The sequence below is a fragment of the Apteryx mantelli genome, chromosome 6 (assembly GCF_036417845.1).
Source record: "Apteryx mantelli isolate bAptMan1 chromosome 6, bAptMan1.hap1, whole genome shotgun sequence".
In the NCBI taxonomy this organism is placed as follows: Eukaryota; Metazoa; Chordata; class Aves; order Apterygiformes; family Apterygidae; genus Apteryx; species Apteryx mantelli.
This window is the reverse complement of record NC_089983.1, coordinates 20,817,291-20,833,047: the sequence shown is the minus strand read 5'-3', so window position 1 is coordinate 20,833,047 and position 15,757 is coordinate 20,817,291. Positions and strand designations below refer to the sequence as shown.

General features: G+C 36.5%; 1 protein-coding gene across 2 annotated transcripts in view; it reads right to left on the bottom strand.

Moving 5' to 3' along the window:
- Positions 1-15,604, bottom strand: part of CALCRL (calcitonin receptor like receptor) — a 70,603-nt gene extending 54,999 nt beyond the window's left edge. For both annotated transcript variants that reach the window (XR_001295134.2, XM_013960682.2), the window contains exon 1: positions 15,421-15,604. The gene's annotated coding sequence lies outside the window, so the exon portion shown is untranslated. The remainder of the gene's footprint in view (positions 1-15,420) is intronic.
- Between the last annotated feature and the right edge of the window lie 153 nt (positions 15,605-15,757).

The following is a 15,757-nucleotide window of genomic DNA, read 5'->3' as shown; positions in this document are numbered from 1 at the left end:
GCTCCTTAAGGTGAAGCATTTATTTTTTTCATTTCAGGAAGCATCATGCACAGGGTACAGACAGAAGTCAAAAGACAGATACTAAAGCTCACTGGCCTAGATTTGATTCAAGATGGTAAATCCTCCATTTAGAGTGTAATTAGAGTCCAATTATATCTGTGACAATGGCATAAAGACTTAAATAAATGAAAAGCATGCGTTACATTACAAAAATATAATGTCCTTGTGATATTTTGATTCCTGAAAACAACATGTCACTGCTAACAAATCAAAAACATCTGTTTCCACAACAACATTAATTGGCCTTATGAAGAATCTGTTAGGGATCCAAACTCTTAAGAAAAAAATCATCTGGATTGGAAGAAAGGTGAGGACGGGAAAAGGAAGGATCAGTCCCAGTGTGTGTAAACAAACTCGCACATTTTCTTTAGTTTACTGGAGACTTGGTAGGTTTGGCAGTTTTACAGCATCTGTCAAGCTAAAGCTACAGCTGCATGGCGTGAATGCAATTCTATACGGCCCAACAGCATCTTGAAACTGCTTAAGCCAGCAAATTTCTGGTCCCTGTATTATAAAAGTTATCCGATAACCATTTAAAATTTGTAAAAACTAAGCTACTTAGTTAAGTGCAATAGCCAGGAACCAATTCACAAATTAAGAGCAAAGCGAAAACAAAATCAAGGTTATCAGCAAATATAAGCACATACCTAAACTGTTTCATCTTTGAGAACAGACCATTAGTAGCAAGTCCTCTCTGACTTGAGTCAGTTTGGAGGCACGTGGTTTTTATTACAGCAGATCTGCACGTTAAGTGGGCAGAAAGATTCTGCACAAATGTGTATTCAACACATTCAACACGAAGCTCTGTTCTGTAGGAATACAGCTAGGCTAGCTCAGAGCGGGCGGGCTGAGTCTGGAGCCCAAGGATCAGGAATTGATGAACAGATTCAGTTCATCAAAACAAGCAGCAGCACAGGTGGGTAAGCCAAGTACCCTTCTGTATACCTAATACCCTTCCAAGAGCAAGCAGGTTTCTCCATAATACTAACAGTGCCCATAGGCACAATAATTATCTAATAAATACTGTTTTGAAACTAAGCTTGATAAAGGAAGGGTGATACAAAGATTTTAGCAAAGATTTGCACAGTGCAAAAAGCACTAACAGTCTACCAAGAGCTGGATTTTCCCCTCCTTGTTCATGGTCTATATATTTTCATAAATCTTTCACCTCAAATGAATCTCGTGAAGACTATTCCTATATGCAAATACTTCCTTGGAGCAGCTGCAATAGTACATAGATGCTAGAGAGGTACAATTTCCCCAGGAAAATACATGTAACTAAATGATGAAAAATTCTAAAAGAGCTCCTATTCTGTAGTCACAGGTTGGACTGAGCCAGGATTTTTTCCTCTCATATTTATCATGTAAACAAAGAAATTTTTTCCTCCCCCAAAACAGATTAATTTAAGCATATATTACCACCAAACTATATTTTAGGAGAATACCAATGCTATTGTCAGAAATAAAATTTACACCGCACATATCTTACTAGTTGACTAACATAGAATTAATGAACCATTAATGGGAGTGACCACTAGATAATATATAGTTGTCCAGTTAGATCTCACACGAGCAATGCATGTCAAATGCGATTTTCTTTGAATGAAAAAGTCTCCTGATTTATATCACTGAGAGATGAGAGGTGAGCTCAATCCTACTTCCCTGAGAAAAAAACAAAAACAAGAAACTGCACTAGCTGCTTGGCAAGGTTCTGCTAGAGCAATAACATGGTCTCCAACTGCTCTTGTTTAGGCAATGGAATTAATTACCAACGAATACTAACACAGCAATAGCATTGACAACTGCAGCACCTATACAAGCTAGCAAAGTAATTGCTTGCTCATGGTGCCTGTTGCACCGATATCATTGTAGCCAAGCATTAAAATAGCCTGATCTTCGCTTTTACAAAGTTGGTTTTGTATGTATTTTACTTCTAGGGTATTACTTGAACAAAGTAGTTGAATGTGTCCAAAAGTTAGTAACATTCAGGAAAAAATTGTTAGTTGGGAGAATTTGATATAGCAATAACATGCAAACTCCTTACTAAATCCACCTGAAACTAACCACAGAGGAAATATCTTCCACCCACTAACTTGGGTTAATCTTCAGTAGAGATACATTCATCATTAGAAAATAAATATGACCAGGTTCTGGAGGTGGACTGCAAAATTCCCATCAAACTCCACTTTAATTCAACAGATTGTTGCTCACTGAAGATGACACTTATTCTAATGGAGTGGAGAATGATCAATTTGTACAAAAATAGATGTTAGCATGGGAAGGGGACAAAAGGAAATTCTTACACAGCTGTTTTGCTGAGAACGAAAGAATAGGGAATAGCTAAAATTATGCAAAACCTCTACATAAAATGTGACAACGGAAGAATTGAAAAAAAAACCCAAACAAACAAGAAAATCCCAACCACAAACTGCTGTGATTGTATAAGTATCTACTTTTTTGGATACTTTTTTGGATAATGTTACGGATTTCTTGGTCTGGCAATTTGGATGGGAATCTTGTGAGAAGTGGCTTTCTGGTGATATTCTAGATGTTTCCAGGTTATAAGCCTGCCAGAAATAATGCAAGAGCAGCCTTTTTCCATAGTATTTTGGTACTCTGATTCCAGCTCCAGCAAGAGAGTAGGAACTGCAGAGACGCGAACTTTAAAAAGAGAGTGACCAATAATAAAACTCCTTCCCCATTCCTTACCAATGTGCAGTGTGGTAGTTTCAATTTTGGGGAAGATAAGAGATGATTCTGCTCTCCTGATTTCATTTAAATCACTTCACCCCCTTTTAGTTCTGAAAAAATATTAATTGGTACTATTTAAAACAAACACTTCACAGATGCCACAGTTTTATTTGTGTTACCAAATGGTTTTCTAATAAATGCCAAGTTTTTTCATCCCCTTTCTTACGCATGGAATTGTGACTTCACACACAAGATTCCTGCAGGCTACAGATATGAGATGAAACAGGATGTCATGAAGGTTACCTTCCTTACAACAAGGAAAAAAGTGAATTCATTGAAATGCTGTGAAAAGGGATCTTCTGTCCATAACAATCATAACATTCTTGTTTCATTTGGGGGGGGGGGGAAGGAGTCTGGTTCTGTGTTAGTTATCTGTTAAGGCTGTCTACAAAAACAGAGGTAGTTACATCAACTGATTGTGCAATTGAGCACATAACTATCATTTCCACATGCAGATCTTGCACCTCTTTGAAAGAGCTATAGCTTGGAAATGGGTCTTCAGATAACCATGCCCTCATGCAATCAGGACAAAATAAGTCGAAAGGTCTACTGAGGAAAAGAAGGATTCTGGCTTAACCAGCCTTTGTATCACCCATATGGGTTTGGTGTGGAGGGAATATGCTGTGTTATCTATTTTCAGGTTATATGTGGGAAGCACAGCAAGTTCTTTCTGAGAGTTACAGAGAAATAGGCATCTTGCTTCTAATGATTTGGGGATAAAGACAGCTTTGGAAAGGTGGCAGGCCAAGACTCATAGAGCACTGGAAAAAATACAGCCAAGGTATATTAGGTTGCTTCACAGAGATTATGTTAGCTGAAAACAATGCCTGTAGAAACAAGTGGAACATAAAGGAAATAAGAATGAAATAAAAGTAATGTTTAATATGTCTTTTGCTATTTTTTAGCTAGAAAACAAGATCAAGATACTGGCAAATTCACTGGAACAGCACTGTTTTCCCTTTGGAAGTTGAGCGTCTCCAACAGCCGGGCAGGAAAGGCAGTTGAATCTCTTCAAACACACAGCCCTGGCTCGATAACTCAGTGACCTTCCTGTTAAGCCCAAAGGCCACAAACACACAGAATCCATATGACCTGTGACATCTTTAAACACTGGAAGTTGTTGACCAAATGTCCAATGTCAGGAAACAACTGTCTGTCTGTGACAAGCCGCGTTCTTCCCCCATTATAGGACTGGAACTAATTTATATTCTACCAGAGTATGTTTACAATCTAGGCTCACTAATTTTTTTAATTAGCTGAATTAGTAAACAGAATTGTAGCCCTTTCCATCGTTTTATGTATAAAGCTAATTTTCAAAATCAGAACAAACCTGAAAAAATAAATCAGTGCCAAAAAACTTGCAAAAATTCTGTAAGTCTCACTTTTTATGGAGAACAACATTTTTAAAATTTTCCAACAGTATTCTCTGTGGAAGTACATTCTTCATATCTATGCTTAAATCATGTAACTATAATGATCTATGCTGGTATGATCACTGTCCCCTTGGGAAATCTAATATAAATCAGTGATTTCTAGATCACAGGTTGCTACAGCATAAGCTACAAGCCCCTGTAGGTGATAGCTGTTTCAATCTGTCCAGGGACAGGGAAACCTTTAGCAATTAGTTACAGGTCACCCCAGTAAAAAAAGCTAGCCAACAGAAATCATCTTTAACTACATTCATGGTGTCATTCCTGGTGACATGACACATACCCAAGAAGCTCAGTGTTCTTGCAACTGGTTACTCTCTAAAAAAACTCAAATGATTTTAAAAATCATTGCATGCAATCCTTTTGACATATTCAATGTTCTGAGTATTCAAGTATTCCTTTAAAAAAAATTACACATGGATTCTGGCAATCCACAGGTATTTCTTGGGAGTTTTTTAGTTCAAAAAAACTGCTTACATACATGTATGTAAGATCATGTGGTATTTCAGGAGGAACACGTAATTAGTGTGCTGAGACAGAAATATTGGTTAGTGCCATAAATTAGCTGCTTTATTTTTAAGTTAAGCAATGTACACTCCCCTTCCTATGCCAAGCAACATATTAATACTCTTTGTTAAGCAGATACAAATAACTTTAGGTGTGGTAAATAATTGGTAAATACTGAACATCCTCTATGTCTCACAATTCAAAAGTAGTAGTACTGTGGACCCAATGCCCAACATTTTCTCCAACATGTACTTTCTCAAATACTGTCTTCCTAGACACTAGTCTTTTTTCCATCTATAACCTCCTTAAAATTATTGCTGATTTCGCAAACCTTTAGTCTTGTTGTATGCTCTGTGCATCATCCATATAGTTTCACTAAGTATGTGCAACTGTGTAAGTACTATTTATGGCTTTAATGATTTTGTAGGATCAAAGGCTCAGAAGCCACATGGCACAGGAGAGCTGAAGAAAAACAGCTGGTCTCTCAACCTTCCAGCAAACCACTTGTCAAACCGGACAAAAGGTGTACAGTATGGAAGAGTTTTTGATGTGTAGCATTAATTCAGATCTCATCCACTGACAATTCACGTCAGTTAATACATTGAGTGTCTTATTCTGCAAGAACCAGATTCACATGGATGTTCACGTAGTGGCTGATTTCCACCCACCATCCCCGCTCTGTCCTTGCATGCAAAAGAAATCACTGGGATATGTGGTAGGATATTTAGCTGCCAGAGACTCCCCCTCAAAGCTCTGCTGACCTCAATACCGGCCTACAATACCCTTAGTTTTCCATTCCTTAGACTCTATTACACAAATATAGTTCAGTATTCCAAATTAGGCTGTATTTATTTCAAAAACACAAACAAGACCGTTTTCACATCTAAGTAAATGATGTTTCTCAATTAAAGATTGAGACATTTTCATACAATGCTGAAAACATTTGTAGTTTTCATGTTTCCAAAATCCCTGTGGATTGGTTTCTAATATATTCTACTAATGCCTGGGTTCCAGTCCCAAATTTAGGTCTTCCCAGAGTTGACTGAATCCCCTTGCTTGGCCTCTTTATTTCAGATTATCTGGAAACCAAGTTGTTAAATGGTTGCAAATGCGACCATTTGTGGGAGTCATTCAGCTACAGAAGTGTAAATTTAATCACAGAAACAGTCTTCCTTCAAAGGCCCACTAAGTGGCCTTCTTACCTTCACCTTTTACATCTAACTGACCCTTTGGTATCCAAATGTTGAAAATTACTGGGGGGGGAATCAAGAGACCCATATATTTTCCTAGGAATATTAGGGTACTCTGTGTGTCAAAAACAGCACTGCAAATAAGCTGTTTTCTTTTGAAATTTCAAGAAACAAACAAAATATTTGTTTGTAAAAAAAAAAAAAAAACACCACTATCTAGACACTCAAATTCAACAGCCCATCCTAACCGTATGTGATTCCATTTTGCTAATTAAACTATATCTAATTTGCAGGTTGAGAGTGAAGCCTTTCCTGGCTCTTATTCTCATTACTTTATTCACCCTATATCTCATTACCAAAGATGATAAATAAGTACTAATAATTTAAAAATATATATATATATAAATTTATTATAAATACTGAAAAGCAGCTTTCTCTAGAAATAGTAGATAAAATTTGAATTTCACCAAATTGAACCTCCTTAGAAAATGGACAGTGTTAGCCTGAGAACGCTAATAATAGGATGCTGACAAATGAAGCAAGCTGGTAAATACGTAGCTTGTTCATAACAAAACTGCACAAAAAAAAATATACTGTAATGACCCTATCTTGAACATCCTGTAATAGCCATTGTTCCTCCCTATTACTCTCATTCAGCAATTTCTTTTTTTTAATTGCGGATGCATGGCAGCTAAGGAACTCATGTAATGTTGTACTGCACATGCACAAGTCATGGCACATAACAAAGGTGAGAAAAAGACTGTGGCAAACCAAGAGGAGTTTTGAGTAGGCTGTTAACTGGATGTGGAGCCTGATGCGGAGCCTTACAAAATGACCCCACGTATTTGTGTAACTTAGGTAAGACAATTAAATGAAAAAAATAACCTATAAATCTGTAGGATTGGAAGGATGTATAAACACTGGGAAAACAGGAGAATCATTTTGCCTATTAAGGGCAACGAAGGACAAGGAGAATGGGCATGAAAAAGGAAGAATGTAGGGTGAAATTCTGAGAGATCATGGAGTCTTAGATTCAGTACATCTAAAATTAGCATAGTAGCAGAAATGGGAAGAACCCTTGCACTGATTAAGAAGAGATGAGCTAATAAGCATCTTCCACATGTGACAACCGGATGTTTCACCTTCACTCTATGCAAGATACTATGAGCTCACTTATCACAACAGTTATTGGCACCTTCACTAGATCATGGACTGAAATCCAGATCTCATCCCATCTACTTTTGTTGACAAATTAAAATACTGAATAGACGATTAATTTAGCAACCCTACTGTGAATTCATGCCATTCATAACTACAAATACAGATTTCTCAACATCTAGAGGAATCTTTCAGTTTATCCAAGTGGCCATGTAGGTAAAGAAATGTCTTCTGACTGACCACAGAATACCTGACTCAGCTTTGTCTCCACAGTTAGGTGGTCATTCTAAAGGCAGCATCATTCCATTTACGGATTTGTTCAGTTTACTTTCCTACGAGAACTATATTTTGAGGTCCAAATTACTTATGTTCTTCTTTTTGCTTGTGCATTTGTCATTCCTTCCAACGTTTTAGCATCCTTGCTAGCAGACTTTATCATTTTACTGTGAATTAGTGTTCAAGGAAGTAGGAGCATCCTAGGCCTTAGAGCTGGAAAACTGTACTGTTTAAAAGTTATGAATGCTTAAAATTGTAAGTGATTAAAGATCTAGGAAACAGAAAGGCTAAAAAAAAAATAATAAGAAAAACTCTATGGGACTTCTTAAGCCAAATCTGCATGACATAATGCTACTTTTGAACACTTTGGTTTGGCAAATGTGCGTTGCTTGAGGAAGCTGAATTATCCCAGATAACTGTTTGTCATGCCAGTCTGTCTTCATTGGATAAAAGCTATTTTAACAGTATCTTTTTTCCCCTTACCTAATCAGACTCAAAGCTTTTTGCAATTGGGCCCTAAAATCTGTTTTGAATCTGGATTCTTTTGATGTTGAATTCACTCTGACTGTATACACTTAATCTCACTGATAGTACTACATCTTGACTTGCTCTGGTGCCCCAATGCCCCCACAGAGACAGTGCAAGTATTTTGCCATTCATCCAACAAACACTGAAATATTGCCATGTCCTTCACTGGACTGTAATGTGACTCTAGGAAAAGCTTAGCATGTCAGCAGATTAATGTTGTCTATGCAGTTCTAAATAAAAAGTGGCCAGTTAAACTCCTTGGATTGCAGGCATAGTTTTTAGAAGAGGTATCTTCTCTATTCCACATTTGTATAATCTTTTCTGAATAATTTGGGGGGGAAAAAAAAAAAGAAAAAAGAAAAAAACTGCAAGCCCAGCAGCTACCCCAGTGGCTCACACTACAAGGTTAAAAACATCTGAATGATGTTTTTCTACCTATTTTGCTAGGATCTCAGAAAAGACTGAGATAGCACATCCAACATTCAGAGGGTCCTAAGGCTCCTGCAAGACAGTACTGTCACTTCCATTATCAATCTAAGAATGATAGAGACAAGATTTGAAAATTGCCCGAACCACTTTCTTTGGTCAGAAATTAATCACTGACAGTATGAGAAACTACATATGTAAATTCAAATGAATATAAATGAATACCAGTGATCACTCTCAAGATAGAATTGTTTAGTCTTCCAATTACAACCATTACTCTTGTTTTATATAAAAGCTACATTGTGATAAGAAACAGTAATTAAGTTTTCTATTTCTACTTTTCTCACTGGTGTTTAATTTGTGTCAATGTTAATCACTCTTACAACGTAAGATGCACAAAATGATAGAAGAGATGTAACCTTTCAGATCTTCCTTACTGAAAGCTGTTGGAGGACTAAGAAATTCTGCAGCTTCGTGGGGCAAACGGAACCCTGCGATAGCACAGTTTCCTTCATGGCGGTTCTTACTCTCATTTGCTCATTGCTTTCTCAAGCTACTATTCTCTGAGACAGTAATTTTCCTTTTTTGTTTTCAACAGAAAGGCTTTTTTTTCCCTGTTGCATGTAGACATGCAATTGGCTAGAAAAATTAGAAAAAAAAAATAAATCTCACTTTACCCCCTTCTACCGGAAACAAAAGAAAAACCCCCAAACAAACAAAATCCCAAACTACACTGGCATGCAAACAACCACAAGAAGGATTACAGTTTAGTTCAGTGTTTAAGTGCCCACTTAGCGTTAAGCATGTGCTTTTTCTGATTGCTGCTAGTTACATAGAAAAAAAAAACATAATCCTGGAGGCCATTGGTGTATTATGATACACTAAACAACACATTTAATTAAAAAAAATAAGGAATGCAGAATAATGGTCATGCAGAGCATGCTTGAAGAACACTCAGGAAAGAACCTTAATTTTGGCTTTCCTGAACTTCTTTAAACTAACATTTTCCCCACAAAACAGTAAATCAATTTAAAAAAAAAAGTGGCTACCAATCTGGATGCCCAGTTATGGTACACTTCTGTCTTAAGAGCAGCTTTTCAAGGAAGATGACTATGAATTGCAATACACAGTCATTTATGGAAAGGTTTCCCCCCGTCCTTCCAAGAAACTGGATGTTCCCCCCATTTCTAAGAAACTGGACATGTGTGAAGACAAACATTTCTCTTTTGAAAGGAAGAAGGCGACAGAGGTTAATTTCATCCGCCTGAGCCAGTGTAGGATAAGCTTTCGGAAATATTGTCAAGCCACATTTTTAATGCCTGGCAAAGTGACTCACTCAGAGTCATCACAGGAAAGGAAGTGGAATATAATAAAAAACGGAACAGGATGGGGGCTTAAACAGGCAAAAGAAGTGAGAAAGGAAATGGGATTGTTTAACATGGCCTGAGGTTACAAGTTCTGTAATTATGTAGGATGAGTTTTATTTATATATATATATATAAAAAAATATATAAAATACACACAAACCTATAAATGTGTGTGTGTGTGTGCGCGCGCGCATAAAAAAAAATCAATTTCCTCCTAGTTGAAAAGTAGACTTGTATTTGTGGATTGTCTTCTAAAGCTGCCTGCTGAGGTATTCAATTCAGTGCAAGAAGGCATTTACATGGTATTTATATGGGAATTAGATTAGGATTCCCTCTAGAAACCCAGAAGTTCATAACAATTATGCTGCTATTCCATACATGATGGAATTCATAGAATATGGATTTACACATTCACGTAAAAATCCACCAGAATGCAAGAATCATGTCATTTTACCAATCCATAAAAAAACGCTCCATGCGATGAACAAATATGGCTCGTGTTTACAAAAAAGTACAGCATTAATTTTCTTGTATGAACAACTTGGTGGAATGTGAAAAGTTTCTCTTCTCCAAATATTTTTACAGTGAAACATTCAATAATTACTAACCTATCATGTCAATTTTATCTAATTTAACTACAAAACAATATTTGGATTGTTTCAGTAGATATATTCGCTTGCTGCAGCCTACTGCAGAGCACCTCCTTGGATTCATCATAACTGAAAACACACTACTTGTGCAACTGGTGCTTCCATTGACAAAAAGAATAATTTTGGTTCCCGGAAAAGATGGCAAAAGCGTTTTTTAATATCATAAAGGCAATATTCTACTGATTCCCAAGCCTGTGCTTCAAAATCGACACTTGTGAGCGAAACTTCTCATTGTATGCCTAATACTAACATGTCTTTTGTCATATTCAAAGGGATACACAGAAAGATGAATACACACATTAAAACAAGTAATTAAAAAAAGACATTTAAAAATAAAAAATGGAATGGTCAAAAAGTTATCCTGGAAAAATGCATTAGAAGCATTACTTCTAAATTCTACATCCTATCTCCCAAACAGATTTATCCTTGTTTGTGAAATATGCCTTATTTAATCCCCAGAGTGACACCTGCTGGATTTCACTAACAGAGACAAAAGGACAAATGACCCCATTACACAGAACACTTCAGGACAATCAGTGAAAAAACGCACCCTTTTGGTAACAGAAGTTTGTACAATGTCACAATTTTTACTCCATTTAGGTCAACAAATAAATGGATATATACAACCACGGAGAAAAAAAGCATGATATTCAAAGCTCTTACTCATTTCTGATTTTTTTTTAAATTTCTAGGAGGATTACAGAGCACAACAAAACTGGGAGACAAACTACATTCATTTCTGATAACATTGATAGGAAAAATATTTTTGAAGTCTAAAAACAAAGAGTTTGGATAGAACAAATAAGTTTCAGTACATCTTTTGCTTTCCTTTAATGAATCTTCATAAGCGTTGCCACTACCAAAATAATATTAAAAGTATTCTAATTAATTTCTAAGATTTTACTACTACGGTTGGGGAGGAAAAAAAAGGAGGGTACAATATAAGTGGTAATACCAAGCGTAACATTTTATGCCCATGCAAATGTCAAGTGTGTCCAGTTTTCAAGTGTGGAATTGCCATTGAGTACGCTGAAAAGATGATGTCGTTTTTAGGATTTGTAAAGAATATGCAGCCTAAAAACAGCTTACCATATACCACAGTATATGAGGTAACTGCTTTGAAAATAAAAACAAAAAAAACCCCCACTAATCACTGTGTTTAGCTCCTTGTCCTTTGTATTACACGGGAAGTCACACTGATATGGGCTTCATTAAACAAAACTCTCACTAAATTTGGTTGAGATATTTTTTAAAATATGCCTGGAGGTTCCAGGCATATATCCAGGAATACAACATTGTTTTTTTTTTTCTAAAATTCAATTAGTATCTCAATTGTCAGCTATGATTTAATAGTGGCCAAAACTGCCAGAAATGTCTTGGGTGACATCTCTTCTTTATTAAAAGGTAACAGCTTCAAAGACACTTACAGATTTACACCAGTTGAAAATCTTTCTTTGCTTGAAGTGAATACATTGCTTTTCTCATGTAAAGTCTTTTTTTTTTTTTTTTAATGTATTACATTCAGCTAAATGCATTTTGAATTCATCTTTCTAAGGAAAATCAACTCTAAATAAATCACTTCTGCTCTTTTGGACAGCATATACTGCAGTAGTGATGGAAAGTGTTTGCACAGAACTAGGGCAGAAAAAGAAAGACTTTGCTGGGAAAACATAAACATTATAAACAAGCTTGGGGGACTAAGGCGGATATGCATGAGAGAGAATTGTGAAAACAAAGTTGTGACTGAAAAGGTGAAAATTTAGCCTGTCAGTTTTGCCCTTGATTCTAAAATAAGACAACAAGTAATGCTAAAAACAAATACTCTAGTGGAAAAAGGTTTAATAGGATCATTTTATATTCTACCGCACTGGCTGTAGAATTCTCTAAGAAGATAGTAGATAAGTAATAGGCTAATTTCTGCTGCTCTTTGGGCAAGTATATTACATTGAAAATATCAGAATAGAAAATAAAAGATAATCAACACACTAGCATTACCAACATGAGCATAGCAAAGAAAAAAAAAGGAGTTTTGAACACCCATGGAAAGCTTTCTCCTTTTCCTTTTAAAAATTGAAAGAAAATAATATTCAAATGTGTTCAATTTAAAATATTAATACTTGTGACTTATGGTTTTCTAAACAAAGAATGAGGTTTAGGACTAATTTATTTTGGAAGTATCTTGTTAAAACTATACATTTTCTCTTTGATACGTTAGGAATAATAAAAGTCACAACAATATAGACAATTTTACATATGCACACACACGCTCTTCCAGGTTCATTTTACCACTTAAAAGTTACTTGTTTGTCAACTTGCATCTATTTTGGTAACATAAGTATTCTTTCATTCTTTGACACAGGGAAATGAATGATATAGTTAGTTCCAGAGCTCTGCCAATTTGCTATACCAAAGACTGAAAATATCTCCCACTGACAGAGCCGTTCCATGAGCAACTACGAGGCTGTTTCCAATAAGTGCAAAGTTTAACCGAGCAAACCACTGCATATGAAACCCAATGACATAGCTACACGTGCTTCTAGAGCAGAGGTGACCAAAACACTGAGGTAGAGCCAGTATTGTCTATCTGCTCTATAGAAATGACAACTAATCAGAAACACAGAAGGAATTTTGCTCCAGAACTCTGTAAACACATTGGGAACAGATGGGAACAACTTCTTAAAGAGAAGTTCTAGTTTGCCTTCCTAACTGTAGGCTGTGACTTTTCACTGGAGAATTGCCTTCAATTTCCTTCATAAATAGCTTATGTTAAGTTCAGTATTTACTATAAAAGTGGCTAGATATACGTTCTTAAAGTATCTCTGCATACATTGTACTATTAAAAATATATTCATAGCAGTATTTTCTTCCAAAGAACTCGAGCATTCAAAAAAACTATAGAAATTATCACAAAATATCTGCCAGTAGATACACAACACCAATGATTGGATGATATCCGTAATCAGATTAAATATAAAAAAAATATACCCACATTTAGGGATATTCTGCCCTTTGGCAGTCAGTGGGAAAAAAAAAAATCCCACTGCCCCTAACTGGGCCAGGACTTCAACAGTTGTCTTTTATCAGGAGAAGTCTATTCAAAGGGACAAACATCACATTCCTTAAGGTAGAGCAAGATTCCTGCTGATCAGGAATTCAGAGCACAATAAAATTTGAGGTGAACAGGACTCGCACAATACAATTCCTGAACTTGCAACCCAAGTTTTATATTTATGTACATAGCTTTGTACACCAAAAATTGAAGCCAAACTGTTCAACATTGTTATCTGGTTATTGTCTGTGCTTAATCTGCCAATTATATAGATTCCGGCCTCAATCCTGCAAACGCATATATGTCTAACACTGCATATGAGGGCATCCTACCACAACCTAAAACAGTTACTTAAGAATAGCATACAATAAGAAGCTAAACCATTTAGCATCTACTGCATTGATCATTTCAACAAAACAAGCACTTTTAAGTGTCCTCTTGCTTGATTTAGTACCAGCACCAGTACTTAGTGCCTTTTGTGCTACAGATTTTCAAAGCAGGATAAAGAGCTTGGGATTGCTCCTATATCTAGTGAAGTCAACAAGAAGTTAAACAGACTACAGAAGTAAAAATAATGATCTGTATTTCCACCATATTAAATTGAGCATTCCAGACAGGATATCACTGCGTTTAGTTTGAAAGCAAACACACAGATTCAGACCTGTTCTCATTCATATTTATCCAGACCTAGTGTGACTCCTTTGAATCTACTGAAAGGACCTCAGATTCAGAGCACAGCCACCAGTCTTTCAGCACATCACTGCCCTGAGCAGTTTTAAATTGTTAAATACATTATTACTGCAAATGAATGACACGATCCCACTGTGTGCACAATATGACTCAAAACAGACTGTATTGGCACTGTTGTAACAAGAGCAAAAGCTGGCCCCAAGGTATTGAGAATAAGTTTATTAAGGGAGAGAGCAAAAAACCTCAGCTATTTCTATTATTAGTTCAATCTCAGTGCCTATAAAACATACGGATGACTAAATGAATCATTGCAGATCAAATCCAAGTGTGAGTTATGGCCCATACTGTTTCTTAGCTGTCCTTCAGAAATGAGAGTCCTTTTCTTGACTCTACAGATCCATTGCTTACTTATACACATAAGCAAACTAGCTGTAGCAAAGCTAAATTATGGTGGTCCCATCATAATAATGAACCATATTTGTAAAAACAGAGGATATTGCATCTACTTTGGAAAGCTGAGGAAGAAATAAGTGACAGAAGTCTCTTAACTCTTTGTATTGGAAGGCAGGGAATCACACGCTTCCCATTGTCCACATTACAATAGTTTCTCAGGGAGGTGGGACAGTAGACAATTACCTTCCAGTAAATCAGTTTGGTGTGTGTATACGTATGGAAAAATCTCAAACAGAAACACCCCAGCACACGAACAAGCTTCAAACTCAAGCTAACTTTCTCAAGCAAACAAAGTCCAAACAAAACAGAAGCTGTATCTTTTAAGTCCTATAACTAGGACACAAAACCTAATTATGAAATAACTCAAATAGGATCTCTTTCTGGTATAATAACAGCAAGAAGATTAAGAGAATATTCAGCAAGAAAATCTACAACAGTTTATCACCTAATTCGTCCTCTCTTGAAAGACCTCCAGTTGTACTGAATTAGCCTTAAGGACCCTTTTCAAACCAATAAGCCTCTAATTCTCTGCAGATGCAAAGACAAAATTTGGTTAGCTGTTATTAGGGTTTCAGACAGAATCCTTTAAGTGTTGATTGGGGTATTTTTAATCACCCTTTCCACCTATCTACCATTGACTACTTCCTCAAGGATATATTATAACAACACAAGTTATAAAAATCAGCTTGCTCACTAAAAATAAACGAAGACTTTTCCTCATAGCCCTCTCTCCCTGCAGATTACATATCACATGCTGAGGTTAATGTAAAAGCACACACACACACATAGCTCTTCCTTCTGGTATATCTAAAAATATATGCATTCAGATGACACAAAAATATCGTACTTAGATAAAACAGTGAAACTGTTTTGATCTGTACTCACCGCACACACTTCTTGTGAAAATGGTTTCAGATAAATTCTTAGATGATCAGTTCGATTTCCCTTTTCAGTGAGGGAGAAAAGAGATGTTTCTCTCCCTCCCCCCCAGCCAAATAAGAGACCTACAGCTGATCCCCTCAGTATAATCCAGTTACTGGAGCCTGGTGGCTCTAACGGGAGAGGTGACTCCGCTGTGGGGAGAGGAGCTGCTCTGGGCAGAGTTGGGAGCGTTGTCAGATTGTAAGTGAGCAGCAGCAGCGAAACATCAGCGCTTCCTGTTACATCACCGAGACCCCGCCTGCATCTAGTGTTAAGTTACTTTTCTTTCTCAAATGGCATA